This window comes from Oenanthe melanoleuca, chromosome 2, assembly GCF_029582105.1.
Source record: "Oenanthe melanoleuca isolate GR-GAL-2019-014 chromosome 2, OMel1.0, whole genome shotgun sequence".
Classification (NCBI taxonomy): Eukaryota; Metazoa; Chordata; class Aves; order Passeriformes; family Muscicapidae; genus Oenanthe; species Oenanthe melanoleuca.
The window spans coordinates 146,877,028-146,893,803 of record NC_079335.1 but is presented as its reverse complement, the minus strand read 5'-3'; the positions used below and the strand labels follow the sequence as shown (position 1 = coordinate 146,893,803).

Below are 16,776 nucleotides of genomic sequence, written 5' to 3'. Positions count from 1 at the left end.
GAATTGGGAACACCCAGCTGGAAAACAGGAGGTGCTGCTGGTTGGAATTCCCAAATGGGTTGGGTTGGAAGGGATTTTTTAGGATCACCCAAGGACACTTCCCAAAATCCCTGTTTGCTCCAAGCCCTTTTTTCCATGAGAGGGGGATTGGAATGGGATGATCCTTAAAATCCCTTCCATCCCAAACCATTCTGGGATTTTCTGGGATTCTTTGTGCTGTATCCTGATTCCTTTTGTTGGCTGGAAAACCCAAACTCTGTTGGAATCCCACACCTGTGGATACAGGTGTAGAAATTCCACAGGGGAATCCCAAAATTCCCATGTGCTGAGAGATTCCAAGTGGGAATTCAGTGTCCCAAGTGACAAACGTGGCAGCAGAACCCAAAATTGAGATTCCAGACACCTCAGGGATGGCTCCCTCTGGAAGAACCTGGATCATCAAAGGAACCTGGAGATTCCTGGATTTGGGAATTCTTCCTTATCCAATCCTCTCCAGAGCCTTTCCAGCTCCTGGAGTTGAGTCAAGCTTGGAAAACTCATCCCAAAAAAGAGAGGAAACATCTTGGGAGTGCTGCTGTTGTATCCCAGAGAGTGAAATTCCACAGTCCCAGTGCCAGCCATGCTCTGTGTCCTTGGGGCTCCTGCTTCCACACTTTTTATGGATTGCTGCTTCCAAGCACAGCAAATTCCCAGAGTGAGAAAAATCCTGTTCCAGGTTGGGTTTGGCTCCTCCAGGGCCCTTTGGCCTCGTTTTTCTGCTTTATTACAGCAAATGCCCACGGGATGTTTTTTGGGAGAGCCATTAGGGAAAGGAGGGATGAAGAGGGGGCAGGAAAAAAAAAAGGGAAAAACTCCTGAAATGCATCCCACCTTTCCTTAAAAAAAAAAAAAAAAAAAAAAAAAGTTGGGAAAACTTAAGCTCATAAACACCCCTGGAGAATGGGGTGAGGTTTTTCCCCCTCTCTCCTTGGCTGTAACCACAGTTGGGGATTTTTTTTTTTTTTTTTTTTTTAATCCTGGAAATAATGGGGAAAAAAAATCCAGTTCCAATTTACAAGGAAATACCTTGGGCCAAATTCCTTAAAAAAAAAAATCAAGAAGGAAAGGGAAGGAAGGCTGGTGGGGGGAATATGGATATGGCTGGATCAGCTGGATGGGGAATGGGAGTGTGGATTTGGAATTCAGATTCTGCTGTTCATCCTGTTTGTGGGAGAGCAGAATTCCAGGATGGATTGGGTGGGAAGGGACCTTAAGGATGATCCCATTCCATGGGCAGGGACCTCCCACTATCCCAGAGTGCTCCAAGTGTCCAGCCTGGCCTTGGACATTCCAGGGATCCAGGGGCAGCCACAGCTGCTCTGGGAATTCCCAATATCCATCCATCCCTGCCCTCTGGCACTGGGAGCCATTCCCTGTGTCCTGTCCCTCCATCCCTTGTCCAAAGTCTCTCTCCATCTTTCCTGCAGCTCCTCCAGGTCCTGGAAGGTCACACTGAGGTCACCCCAGAGCTTCTCCTCTCCAGCTGAACATTCCCAGCTCTCCCAGCCTTTCCTGCTCCATCCCTGGGATCATCCTGGAGCCTCCTCTGGATCTCTCCAGCAGCTCCAGCTCCTCCCTGTGCTGGATCCAGGCTGGATCAGGCCTCACCTGAGCAGGAGCAGAATTCCCCCTTCCCTGGATCTCCCAGCCACATTTCTTTTGGATCCTCATTTTTCCAACAAAACTTGCCTCAAACCCTCCTAGGATAGCGTTTAATATTAAGTTTGATTTTTTTTTTTTTTAATTTCTCTCTGGTTTAGGACTTTTAGACTTTGTGCTTTCTGATGTTTCTCCATGGAGAGCATCATGGGCACCTCTAATTTTTTCCACCAGGATCTGGGGTCCACATCTTCGTGGGATTTCAGGAATTCCATCCCTGTAGCACTGAGATCCTCCAGTCCCTTCAGGCTCATCCCATCTTGCAATCAGCCAGATCAAGTTTTATCACTCTCTGAGCACAGGACCGTGTTCCAGGTGCTGCCTGAACTCCCCCCACACTTTTTGGGCTCCCAGGAAAGTGCATATCCCAACAGAAAACAGGAGGAAAACTCAGCCAATTCCCAGCTCCTCCAGTGCCAAGGAGTTTGGCACTAAGCAGCTTTTTGCTGCCTGGTGTCTGGCAGTGCTGGGTCTTATTTTCAACAAACCCTGTTAAAGGATTACAAGGGCCTTGTTAAAATAATGCCCTTGGAGCTTATTCCTTATTGGAAGGAAAACAAGGATAAACAGAAAGGCTTCTCTCATCCCCAGGGTTATTGCTTGGAGTGCTTTGAAAGGAGAAAAAAGGAGGAAAACTGGCAGGAATTAGGGAATATATAAACACACACACACTTGTCTGGGAATATAAAGTGAGTTTTGTTTCATTTCTGCTTTACAGCCCTCGAAAAAAAAAATAATTAACAGCTCCCCCCGCTACTTAATCTAATTAATGCTGATGTTTGGCCATTGCATGAAAAGTTTTACCTCAGAGAAATAATCAATTAAAAGGGAAAAGGGAAAGGAAGCCATTCCAAAGGGGAGTTGCTATATTTGCCTTTTTAATGGAGTTTAATAAATGGGAATTAGAAATCCAGGGAGTTCTGCATGGGCCGGAACAACGACAGCAAAATGGGAAATTTTAAACAGAGTTTGCCACAAAGTGCTCACGTTTTCCAAATAAAAGGTGGAAAGGCTGGAAGGCCCCATGGGGAGCTCTGGGGGTCCTTCAGCTGCATCCAGAGGGGGCAAACAGGGAAGATCCCAATTGTGCTGATCCCTGAAATTTCCTGTGCTTGCAGGGGATCAGATCCCCCCCGTCCTGCTGCAGGGGAGGAATTTGGGAGCTGAGCAGGGATCTCTGGGATGTCACCCCAACACAGCAGCTCAGATTGGATGGCTGAGTGGGAAATGTCATTCCTGGTGGGATGGGGAATATCCCAGAATTCCAGGTTTGTGTTGGAAGAGCCCTCAGGGATCATCCTGCTCCAAGCAGGGACACCTCCCACTGTCCCAGGTACTCCAAGCCCTGTCCAGCCTGGCCTTGGACACTCCAGGGATCCAGGGGCAGCCACAGCTGCTCTGGGAATTCCATCCCAACATCCCATCCATCCCGGCCCTCTGGCAGTGGGAACCATTCCCTGTGTCCTGTCCCTCCACAATCCTCTCCCAGTCATCTTTGGGATCATTGTTTTATCCCAATCCCTCTCCAGCCTTGGGAGCACCCAGGAGGAGTCACTGGAATTCCATTTCCCAGGCCAGTCCCTGGCGTGGATTTCTCTCCCAAATCCATCTCTGACCATGGAATTTCCACACTGGGCCAGCCCCAAGTCCCTCCTTGTGTCCCTGCTGGTTTCTGGAAGCAGGACTGGAACGGGGCAGTGTCCATTGCACTTTTCCCAAATAATCCATGTCCAGAGCTGGGAGAGCTGGAGATGGATCTGATTCTGGAATCCTGCTGGTTTCAGGCATCCATGGATTCTCTGGCAGGGAATTTGTGCTGGATACTCCAGTTTCTGATTCCATTTGAGCCTCTCTGCCTCTTCCACTGAAACCAGGAATTGTCTTTTCCCTGGATTTGATAACCCTCCATCATCTCCCCTCAATCCATCCTCAATACTTCCATTGTTAATGATTCCTCCCATCCTTTTTTTTTTTTTTTTTTTTTTTTTTGGGTTGTTTTTGTTTTTTGCCTTTATCCCAAAGGATTTTTCCACCTTTATTGTGGTTTTCAGGCCTTGTTTGGCTTTGGGAGCTGCTGTGACCAGAACTGTTTGGCAGCAATATCCTGACAGGAAAGGGGATGTTTTCCTCATCCCATTCCAATGTCGGCACCACACGCTCACACCTGCACTGGCCCCTATTCCCAAAATTCCAGCCTGCTTTAATCAGATTAATGGAGCAGGCAGAAAGCCTCAACCTTTAATTAAATTTAATTAAATGAAAATGTTACACCCCTACCCAGTCCCTTGTTTTCTTTGCTTGTACACAAGCCTGAATCCCCTGCAGGCAGCAGCAACAAATTCCCAAAGATTTTCCAGGAATGCTTTGTGGAGGTGGTTGTTGACCAGGAGGAGGGCAGTGCCATGGATTGTTCTCACAGTTTACTGGGATTGAGCTGGGGCTGGGTGTCTGGGAACATTCCTTGGCACAAACAATTTGCTAAAATTGGTGCAGCCATCCAGGCTGAGGGTGGAAAAGATCCGGCTGCTCCTCGGATCCATCGTTTGGTGAGTGAGAGCAGCACAACTGTTCTTTCCTTCAGATTCCCTAGGGATGCCTCAGGGAGCCTTTGGTGAGGGGGAAAAGGCTGATTATGTCCCAGATCACCAATATTTGAGATTTCATCTGATTGTAAAGTCTGGGGCAGCCAGAGGAGACTTTAATCTGCCCAGGGAATCCTGGAATGGTTTGGGTTGGAAGAGACCTTAAATCCCATCCATTCCCACCTCCTGCCTGGGCTGAGACACCTCCCACTATCCCAGGGGATCCAGCCTGGCCTTGGACACTGCCAGGGATCCAGGGACAGCCCCAGCTGCTCTGGGAATTCCATCCCAGCCAGGAATTCCTTCCCAAAATCCCATCCATCCCTGCTCTCCTTCAGAGTGGAGCCATTCCCCAGCAGAAGATCTGAACTGGGAATCTGGGACTCATGGACAGAGCAACACCAGCTGTTCCCAGGATTTACAGGAATTCCCATCCAAACATTCTCTTTTTCATTTTGAAGCCATTCCCTGTGTCCTGTCCCTCCATCCCCTGTTCCCAGTCCCTCTCCAGCTCTCCTGGAGCCCTTCAGGCCCTGCCAGGGGCTCTGAGCTCTCCCAGGTGAACATTCCCAGCTTCCTCAGGAATTCTCCAGGCCTTTCCCAACTCTATTCCCTTCCCTGGACACTCTGGTGGAAACTGGAGCTTCTGCTCCTTCCCATCTCTCCCATTCCTTCTCCTCAAGGAGAAGAACCACGCTGTGTTTGCTGAAAATCTCCAGTTCCACCTCTCCATGTCCTGGGATTCCGTTTGGTTTATCCTTTAAACTCTTCAGATTGTCTGAAAACCATCAGAATTTTTAGCAACAAAATTCCAAGATTTTGGACTTTGGTGGCAACATTCCCAAAACTTCCATGGTGGTTGCACCAGCTGGGAATACATTTCTGACTCCCAAAGAAATCTGAGGTTTTCCTCAGATTCTGAGAGCTGGAATTTTATTTTCCCAGGAAAGGAACGAAGTGAAACATAAATATTCCAAAACTTTTTTTTTTTTTTTGGTAGCCTTTGCTTATCTGGGAAGATGTGGTGCCAGGGATTTCTGTGGGAATGCTGATGCTCTCACACGTGCTTGGAAAGGCTTTGTGGAACAAAGATAAAGGGAAAATCAAATAAATCGAGGATAGATTCCTTCTGAGGAGGATTTCAGAACCTTCCACCCCGTGCCACCCACGTGTCCCATGAAACGAGAACTTTTAGTCTAATTTTCCACTTTTTTGTCTCATCTTCCTCTGCCAAAATTGAAGGAAATTTTCTTTCTGCTTTTGCCCTATTTTTGCTAATTTTTTGCTTTTTTATTTTTTAAAATTTCTATAAATCAGGTTAAACTTCAAGAGTTTTTATGGATGACTTCAGGAATGTCCTTCCCAATTTTTTGTTCTAAGGCAGCTGAAGCAAAACGTGCTGGGGAAGGGTTTGGGTTAGATTCAGTCCCTGGTGACTGGGGGAGAGTGGTCAGGAACTGGAAGGGGGCACATTCCCAAGGCTGCTGGAGCTCTGGGAATGTTTGGACAAGGCTCTCAGGGTGGGATTTTTGGGATGTCTGTGCAGGGCCAGCACTGGGACTGGATGATCCCTGTGGGTCCCTCCATCTCAGGATATTCCATGCTCCCATAATTCCACGACAATCACGTTCCCATTCCGTTTCCAAATCCCAATTCCTGGCACAGCCACGCTGGGATTCCTCTGAGGGCAGCCAGGTTGAGCTCTGCTCCAAAGGGGTTTTTTTTAGGGAATATTCTCATGGAAAGGGTTGTCCAGCCCTGCACAGCTGCCCAGGGCAGTGGTGGGATCCCCATTCCTGGCAGGATTGAGGATCCATGTGGATGTGGCACTTGGGGACTTGGTGGTGGCCTGGCCAGTGCTGGATGATTGGACCCAAAAAAGGTTTTTCCAACCTCAACTTTTCCATGTTTTGGCTTGGTTCCATCAGCCATTCTCATGGCTTTGTAACATTTTTAGGGAAACTCGCCAATCTTCTGGGATGAATGCGAAAGAACATCCAGGAAATTTTATTCCAGAAGAAAGGATGGAATGCCCAAACCCTCCTTGTTAAGGCAGAATATAACAAGGTTTGAACAAGGTTTGTGTGGAATTGGGAATGAAGGGGTGGATTCAGGATTGCCAAAGAATGGGGAGGTTAAAAAAAAAACAAACTAAAGGAGAGAAAAGATTTTGAACTTGGAATTTTTTTGTTGCCGCATTGCAAGAAACGGAATTTTAGTGGAATTTATCCACTCACAAATCTCATCCTTGCAGTACCTGATGCTCCTGTCTCCAAATCCCAAATCCTGGCTGCTTTCTCAGCAGGAAAGATTCCAGTGTTGGCACTGGCAGTGTCCAAAAAGGGAAAGCGTGGCTTGTTCTCCAAGGAGGAAATAATGGTGCAACTCCTGGAATGTGAAAACATCCAAAACTTTATAAAAGAGGATTAAAACTCTGAGAGAAAAAGCCTTGAGCTTTGCAGGAAGCAAAACAATTCCAATGGGAGCCAGGAAGGAGCATGAAAAAAAAAATTATCTATTTATCCTGCAAACAGAGGGAGCTTGGAAATCATCAAAACTTCACAAAAGCATTCCTGTCCATGGGAATATTCTGGGAATATTAAAAAAAAACCAAAAAACAAACAAAAACAAAAACAAAAAAAAACCAGAGCAAAAAAGAGGGTTTATTACTCCTTGAAAAAAATGTAGAAATTTAAAGTTTATCAAGACTGACCCTCTGTGTCTGGGGTTTTCATGGAAAATAATTCACTCTGTTTGGTAGGGAATATGGATAAAGTGGAAAAGGCAAATGGAAATCCCAGTGTCCAACCCAGTGGATAGATTGGAAAACTCATCTTTAAGCTGCTCCTAAGTGAGCCAAGCTTAGCTGCATAAATTAACCCAATTAATTTGATCTGAAATTAGCTTTTAAAAGAGGGATTTTCAAGAATTAAAATAGATTTAAGCCCAAATAGCTTGGGGAGAGTGGGATGTCTCCGTGAACAATTCCCAACTCCTGGTTGCTTCCTAGTTTTCATCCCTGAGCAGTTTAATTTAACATTAGGAAAATATTAATTAATATTAGGGGGAAAAAAAGCATATTTTAATTAATTTTCATGATCCATCCTCTCCCAGAGAAGATGAGCAGCCCTAATTTGAAGTCAGGGAGGTTGAGGCTGGATCACCAAGACCTGGGATGGGAATCATTGCACATGGAGATCATTCCAGACTTGGATTTCCTACCTGGATCACCACAGACCTGGAATTTGAATCATTGCCCATGAAAATCATTCCAGGCATGGATGACCAACATCTGGAAAGGGAATCATTGCACATGGAGACCAAAGTCCCAGCCAAGGATTTCCTACCTGGATCACCAAGACCTGGAATGGGATCACTTCATGGAGAAGTCATTCCAGACTTGGATTTCCTGCCTGGATGACCAAGACCTGGAATCATTGCACATGGAGACTGTCCCAGCCAAGGATTTGACACCTGGATCACCACACACCTGGAAGGAGATCACTGTATATGGAGAAGTCATTCCAACCTTTGTATTTCACACCTGGGTCACCACAGACCTGGAACAGGAATCATTGCACATGGAGACCATCCCAACCAAGGATTTCCTGCCTGGATGACCAAGATCTGGAAAGGAAATTTTGCACACAAAGGTCATTCCAGACATGGATTTCACACCTGGGTCACCACAGACCTGGAAGGGAATCACTGCACATGAAAGTTATTCCAGCCTTGGATTTCCTGCCTGGATGACCAAGACCTGGAATGGGAATCATTGCACATGGAGGTCATTCCAAACATGGGTTTGATACCTGGATCAGACCTGGAACAGGAATCATTGCACATGGAGACCACCCCAACCAAGGATTTCCTGCCTGGATGACCAAGATCTGGAAAGGGAATCATTGCACATGGAGGTCATTCCAGACATGGATTTGACACCTGGATCACCACAAACCTGGAATGGGAATCATTGCACATGGAGGTCATTCCAAGCATGGGTTTGACACCTGGATCTTCACATACCTGGAAGGAGATCACTGCATGGAGAGGTCATTCCAGACTTGGATTTCACACCTGGGTCACCACAGACCAGGAAAGGGAATCATTGCACATGGAGGTCATTCCAAGCATGGGTTTGATACCTGGATCAGACATGGAACAGGAATCACTGTATATGGAGACTGTCCCAGCCAAGGATTTCACACCTGGATGACCAAGATCTGGAAAGGGAATGCACACAAAGGTCATTCCAGACATGGATTTGACACCTGGATCACCACAAACCTGGAATGGGAATCATTACATAGAGAAGTCATTCCAGCCTTGGATTTCACACCTGGATCTTCACAGACCTGGAAGAGGATCACTGCATGGAGAGTTCAATCCAGACTTGGATTTCCTACCTGGATGACCAAGACTTGGAATGGGAATCATTGCACACAAAGGTCATTCCAGACATGGGTTTCACACCTGGATCATCACATACCTGGAATGGGAATCATTGCATGGAGAGGTCAATCCAAACTTGGATTTCACACCTGGGTCACCACAGACCAGGAAAAGGAATCATTGCACATGAAAGTTATTCCAGCCTTGGATTTCCTGCCTGGATGACCAAGATCTGGAAAAGGAATCATTACACATGGAGGTCATTCCAGACATGGATTTCACACTTGGATCACCACAAACCTGGAATGGGAATCATTGCACATGGAGGTCATTCCAAACCTGGATCTTCACATACCTGGAAGGGAATCACTGCATGGAGAGGTCATTCCAGACATGGATTTCCTACCTGGATCACCCCAGGCCAGCCCAGTACTGTGGTTCCTTATGAACATCCCATCTCCTCTCTGGAACACTTGGAATATCCAGGAAGGAAAGGAAACAGCTGTGGGCACGTTCAGGGATTGGAGATACAAAACTCCAGGCTCTGCTCTGGGAGGTGCAAATCCCTGGAATTCTGTGCTGTTCCTCAAGGTTCCCACCAACACTCTTCAGACAGGAATCTGAATTTTCTGCCCTCATATTCCTGCACATAATTCCCATTTCATGAGGCTCAGGTCTTCCAGGGTGGATGAATCCCCCTCTTCCCAGGCTGCTGGCTGGATCCCCCTGGCATTCCCAGGAATGCTGAGATTTACAGCTCCCATTACCTTCCAGAGGAGTTAAAGGCCGTGCACATCATCAGAACCTGCTCCCAGTTTGTGGCTGTGGCCCTGCAGCCCCACTAATGATCCCAGAAAATCTCTGGGAATGTTCCCATTCACCTGGACTCGCTGCTCTCCCTGGGAGTTTGGGGAATAAAAATCCTTTCTTGCATCTGGCTTTAATTACCTTTAATTTTAATTAACTTCTGGGAGTTTCATATCAATAATGTGGAAAAATCAGCTTTTCATGGAGGTTTTTTTTCCATACAGGGAAAAACTGCATTCCATTTATCCCATCCCATCACCTGCAACCTCTGAGGGGCTTTGCCCAATGCCACTGGAATTCCCTGTGCTCCTGGAGGGATCATGGAGATGATCCTGGGCTGTTCCAAATCCTCTTGGATCAACTGCAAAGTCCTCCCTGTCTCTGATTTTTGATTCCAGTTCCTCATTCAGCCAAAAATCCCAGTTGGATTTAAGGATCTCGATGGATTGCAGAGCTGGAGGGAACAGATGGAATTAGGAATCTCCAGGGAGATCTGTGCCTGTAAAAAAAGAGGGAGAGGAATTTTTTACACAGGCAGGTGGTGACAGGAAAAATGGGGATGGTTTTAAATTAAAAGAAGGAAGATTTAGGTGGGAAGTTAGGAGGAAATTCCTCCCTGTGAGGCCCTGGAGAAGCTGTGGCTGCTCTGGATCCCTGGAAGTGTCCAAGGCTGGGTTGGAGCAGCCTGGGACAGTGGAAGGTGTCAGGGCTGGAATGAGATGATCCTTCCAACCCAAACCATCCTGGGATTTGGTAATTCTGGGATAAGGAGTGAAATCCCTGAGTCAGGGAATATTCTGGAACCACCACTCGCACTTGACGCCACAAATAAAATGGGGAAATGAAAAAGGAAAAGCTTTGAGTTTGTGTCCAAAAAGGGACAATGAAACATCAAATTTGGGATCTTAAAACCCTTGAAGTGAGAAAATCATCCAAGTCATGCCTGGAAATTTACACAGCACTTGGAATTTTCTCCTCATTATATTAGAGAGAAAAAAATCTGGTGGTTCTGGAGGGTCAGGGACACTTGGATTCCCAAATATCCTTCAGGCACTTGGGAATGTTGAATTGAGGATTTGAAGGATCTTTTCCAAACTAAATTATCCTAAAATTCCATGATTTTGGTGGTTGATCCTGAAAAAGGCAAATCCATATAGAAGCTGAGTCTCTCCTAAAATCCCTGCTTAGGGATCCTCTGCAGGACAACTAATATTCCTAAATATCTGCCCAGTAATCCAGGAGATGGATCTAAACTGCAAATGCTGCTCCTGCTCAGCCTGATCCATGGGAATGTCCCCAGAGTTTGGAAAGGACAATTCCCAATCATTGGGGTGGTCAATGATCCCACACAAATCCCACAGCACTATCCCAGATCTGGCTGTCCTGGAGACTGGAACTGGGGAAAATCCTATGGGATATGTGGGATTATTGCCCAAAACCACCAGGAAAAAGGCTGGAATATTAGGGAAGAACAGGAAGGAGGAGCTGGAGGATGATGCAGAACTGGATAATTTAAGGGAGCGTCACTGAACTTAAAAATCCAGGAGTGTGAGGCAGACTATGAAATTAACTGGTGGAAGAAAATAGGAAAAAACAATCTTAGGAAAACATCTCCAGAAAATTCCTTGGAAAGGTTTCATGGCCAGTGCTGAGGGTTTGCTGCCCAGAATTTATTTTTTTTTCCAGATTCAGCTGCTGGTGCTGATTCCCAGAAGGGGTCAGTGTTTCCCAAGGATTTGTGTGGAATTACCCCAGCTCCTCCAAAGGCCAGTGCAATGCCTGGATGGATAAAAGTTGGGAATAGCAGGAGCAGCCTCAGGTGACATCGAGCTCATTGCAAGTGGGAACTCACCTGGAGCATTTCACAAATAATTGATCTCATATTCCTGGATGTGGGAATTAATCTTGGAACGAGAGGGGGATGAGATGGGAATTGTGCTTGGAAATCCCAGAATGTGGGAATTAGCCTTGGAGCAAGTGGGGGGGGTGAAATGGGAATATTGTGCTCAGGAATTCCAGGATTTGGGAATTAGCTCTGCCTTGGAGCAAGAGGGGAATGAGATGGGGATATTGTGTTCAGGAATTCCAAAATGTGGGAATTAGCTCTGCCTTGGAGTGAGAAGGTGAGATGAGATGGGAATATTGTGCTCAGAAAATATAAAATTGGGAATTAGCTCTGCCTTGGAGCAAGCAGGGGATGAGATGGGAATATTGTGCTCAGGAAGCATAAAATGTGGGAATTAGAACTGCCTTGGAGTGAGAATGTGGGATGAGATGGGAATATCATGCTCAGGAATTCCAAAATGTTGGAATTAGCTCTGCTTTGGAGCAGGCAGGGGATGGGATGGGATGGGATGGGATGGGATGGGATGGGAATACTGTGCTCAGGAATTCCAAAGTGTTTGAATTAGCTTTGCCTTGGAGTGAGAAGTGGGGGATGAGATGGGAATATCATGCTCAAGAATTCCAAAAAGTGAGAATTAGCACTCCCTTGGAGTGAGAAGGGGGGGTGAGATGGGAATATTATCCTCAGAAAAGTGCTCAACATTCCCACTTTCTTTCCCTAAATATCCTCTCAGGAGGAGATTTCCTGTAGCAGGAAAACCCTTTTCTTTGCTTTGAAGTTCTGGAAAAGTCCAACTCTGGCAGCAAAGGTGGATCTCAGGAGAGTCTCGTGGGCCCTCCAGAGCAGCTGTGGAATTATTGAATCTGAGTGATGCCTCAAGGCCAGGGAAAGTGGGAGCATCCTGCTTCTCCAGCTGTGAAAACACCAGCACCTTCCACCGGCACCAGCAGCACTTTTCCCTATCCCATTCCTGAATTTCTCTCCCAAATCCCATAGGGATCCATCCCTCTGGATTTATATTTTTACAGCCTATTATGTAAATATATAAGATTATATTTATATAAATTTATAATATAAAATTTCTTCATATAAATATATAAATATAAAACCAAAATATTTTTATTTTTTCATACTGGGATCAACTTTAAAAATTCCTGTCTTGATTCCTGAAATTTGGGGAGACCCTGAAACCTTCTCCCTGTAATTCCATCCCTCCTCATTTCCACTGGTGTCTTATCCAAACTTGAGCTTGAAATCCCTGGAAAACTCTGGTGGAGGAAAGGCACTGGTGATTCTGGTGGATGGAATGATTGGAAAATGCATGAAATCCATATGGAAATCCTTGGATTGCTACAGTGAGGGGAAGATCCTAAAAAGAAGAACCTAAAAAGAAGATCCAAGGTAAGAAACAAAGAAGGGAAAGGAGGAAAATGGGGACACAGGTGACATCCCAGGAATATTTTAGTTGCTCACAACGAGGATAAACTTTTTCCTGGTGAAATGAACTATAAATAATTGGATAAATAACAATTAAAAAGCCATTTTAAAAATGATATTTCCTGTTTAAACCCTGAGATTAAATATTTCACCTCATAAAAAACCAATGCTTCCTCCTGCATCTCCAGAATCCGTTGACTCTGGACTTGGTGCAGGACACAGCCCAGAATTCCAGCTGGAGGCATTCCCAGAGCAGGATCCCACCTAATTACTTCTATGGATTGGTATCCCTGGAAAACCCAACCCAAAATTGTTCAGAATCCTTCAAACCAGGGCAAAATGTTCCCTTGGGACATTTACAAAAAGCCAGGAGGGAAAGATTTCCTTTCATTTAAATGCTGTTCCCTATTCTCTGTCCATCAAGGAAAAAAAAAAAACCTTTCAAATTCTGTTGGTTCTTCCTCGTTATCCAGGCAGATTTCAGTCACAAGGACAATTCCTTGGATTTAAAAAAAAAAAAATTTAGGAGTTTCTGGGAATTCCATGAGGAAATCTCAATGATTTTTGGCTCTGGTTTGGCCATTTTCTTGTTCCATTTCTCTGTGTGTATCAGAGGACAGAAATAAATATTTTTCAGAATATTCCTATGGATATTTTTCCATACTATTCCTAAATATATTTTCCATAATACTCCTAAGTATATTTTCCATTATATTCCAAAATGTATTTTCTCTATGTGCAACTGTCAGGATCAGAATTCCAGCAGGGAATTGATTGGATTAAATAAAGACATTTACATTTTCCTAATAATCTGGTTTTTTCCATGTCAGTGGAGCCTCAGGATGAGTGGAATCCATGGATACAACCCATCCATCCTAAAATCCAATCCTAAGGTTGGAAAAGCTCCAAGATCATCCAAGTCTTTTCTTGTCCATCAAATCCAGGAGAAAGGGATTGGGTGGATTTTTGGAGTTTTTCTCAAACAGTTGTTTTTAATAAGGGTTTGGTTTTGTGGTCAAGTTAAACCATGGGGGGGTTTGTTCCCCTTCCAGAACCTTCTCCATGTCCCCACTGTTCCCAGGTTTTGGGATAAGGAGCAGGAGTTGGAAGGAACTTCAAGCTCATCCCATTCCACCCCTGCCATGACACCTCCCACCATCCCAGGCTGCTCCAAGTTCCTTCCAGCCTGGCCTTGGACATTCCAGGGATCCAGGGGCAGCCACAGCTGCTCTGGGAATTCCCAATTCCCAATATCCCATCCATCCCTCTGGCAGTGGGAGCCATTCCCTGTGTCCTGTCCCTCCATCCCTTGTCCCCAGTCCCTCTCCAGCTCTCCTGGATCCCTTCAGGCCCTGCAAGGGGCTCTGAGCTCTCCCTGGAGTCTTTTCCAGTTTGGACAATCCCAAATTTCCCAGCCTTTCACACGTGTTCCCATTCCTTTTCCATTCTTCTTCCCAGGGTTTGTGCTCTACCCCTCCCACAGGAGCTGGTGTCTCTCTCCCCTTTGGATGCCCCTTGAAAAGAGGATTTTTAGCTCCTTTTCTCCTTTTTCCCCCTCACCCCCAATTTGCAATTTTCACTTCCCAACACCAAGATCAAGTCACTCTTTCCTTCTCCTCCTTCCTGAAGAAATTAATTAATTAATAATTAATTAATTTAAACACCATCAGCTTCCCCTTTTCCCCTTCCCCCATCCCGCTCTCCCTTTCCCCCCACCCCAACTCCTGGAATATAAATCACTGGCTGTGGTCTGCAGCTCAGCTGGAAAAACCAACAACCCGGGTCTATAATGTCACCAGCATCTCATTTAGGGGATTTATGGGGTCTGGCCTTGAGCACTTGCTGCTTTACAGCCTGTGAGTTCACTCCTGCAGGAATTCCCTGGGGATTCCAGCTCCTGATCCTTGACTCTGGCTGTCCGACTGATCTCAGGAGCTTTTCCAAAGATACATCCCCATCCCTTGGGAAATGGGATCTTGGTTTTGTTTCCATCTCTGATTGGTCCTAAAGAGGATCACAGCACATTCCTGCAGTTGGGAAGGGCTTGGAATTGGGATGTGCTGGATGCAGGAGGCAAATGGAATCGTTATCCAAGGCAGACTTGTTCACACACTGAGTGGGAAGAACGTGGCTGCCTCTTCCTCTGGGCTCCCTCTGAGTTTTCTGATTTTCCTTCAGTTTTCTTCTTTTCCTTTGAGTCTTTCCCAGTGCCTGGAATTGCCAAGGAGAAGGGAATCACCAGGTTGTCACTCCCTGCACAGTTTTCCCTGGACAAAGGAAGGATGAGAGGAATTTCCTTCTCCAGGTGGTGGCAAACATCCCTCAGCTGAACCCTGCTGGCCCCAGTGGCCTGGTGACAAAATTCCAGGAGCCACTTGTCCCTGGAAGAGCCAACCCTGGGGAGCAGCAGCTCCAACCATCCATTACCAGCCTGGAGGAACAGGATCCAAACTCCTTGGAGACAATCCGTGCATCCCAGCCAGAATCCAGGTCCCACATTTTGTTACAAACTGTGCTGGATTTAGGTTGGGTTTTTGGGAAAGGCTCTTCCCCCAGTGGGTGCTGGGCACTGCCCAGGCTCCCCAGGGAAAGGGGACATTCCCAAGGCTGCTCCAGGAGCGTTTGGATAATGGTCCCAGGGATGCCCAGGGTGGAATTTTTGGGATGATCCTTCTGGGTCCCTTCCCACTCAAGATATTCCATGATTCTCTGACAGGCCTCAAACACATGGGAATGAGGCCACTGACAGGAATTTTCAGGCTTTTCCCAAAGACAACAGGTATTTCCCTTTAGCTCCAGATTTTGGGAAAGGTTCTTTCCCCAGAGGGTGCTGGGCACTGCCCAGGCTCCCCAGGAATGGGCACAGCCCCAAGGCTCCTCCAAGAGTGTTTGGATAACACTCCCAGGGATGCCCAGGGTGGGATTTTTGGGGTGTTCTGGATGATCTTGTGGGTCCCTTCCCACTCAGGATATTCCATGACAGACCTCAAGCACATGGGAATGAGATCACTGGCAGGAATTCCATGTTTATCTTTCCCAAAGACAGCAGACACTTCCCTTTATCTCCAGGTAGATCCACACCCAGCTGGGACCTGGCCAAAATCCTGGGATAGCACCTTCCCAATCCAGTGAAGAGCAGCAGGGATCCCAGAGTGACTTTTCCTGCAGCCAGTGTCCAAATTCCTCTGACATTTGGAGCAGGGACACCTGGGTGGCTTTGGAGGGGCTCACTCAAACTGGCAGTGCTGGGAATCAAATTTCCTGGTTGGAAACTGATCCTGTCTGGGGGAATGTTCTGGAAAGGCATCTCCATGATCTTGGAATGTGGGAGTGACACCAAGATTGGGTTTGGTAGCACAAGAACAAGTTTTTCCATGTTCTCAGCCACCTTCTCCATGTTCTCAGCCATCCTTGGTCACAGGTTGGGCTCCATGATCCTGGAAGTCTTTTCCAGCTGCAATGATCCCATGATCCATGATTCTGTGATCTCCTCCATGTTCTCATCCATCTTCTCCAGGTTCTCATCCACCTTTTCCATGTTCTCATCCACCTTCTCCATGTTCTCAGCCATCTTTATCACAGGCTGAACTCGATGATCCTGAAGGTCTTTTCCAACCAAAATGATCCTGTGATTTCCTCAAACTCCTCATTCACCTTCTCCACGTTCTCATCCATCTTCAGTCACAGGTTGGATTCCATGATCCTGGAAGTCTTTTCCAGCTGAAATGATCCCATAATCCATGATTCTGTGATCTCCATGTTCTCATCCATCTTTTCCATGTTCTCATCCACCTTCTCCATGTTCTCATCCATCCTTGGTCACAGGTTGGACTCCATGATCCTGGAAGTCTTTTCCAGCTGAAATGATCCCATGATCCATGATTCTGTGATCTGCTCCATGTTCTCATCCACCTTCTCCATGTTCTCAGCCATCTTTATCACAGGCTGAACTCGATGATCCTGAAGGTCTTTTCCAACCAAAATGATCCTGTGATTTCCTCAAATTCCTCATTC

The 16,776-nt window shown here is 46.2% G+C and overlaps 1 protein-coding gene across 1 annotated transcript in view; it reads left to right on the top strand.

The window, feature by feature from the left end:
* ALS2CL (ALS2 C-terminal like) overlaps nt 1–16,776 on the top strand; it is a 96,752-nt gene that overhangs the window by 70,956 nt on the left and 9,020 nt on the right. The window lies entirely within an intron of this gene.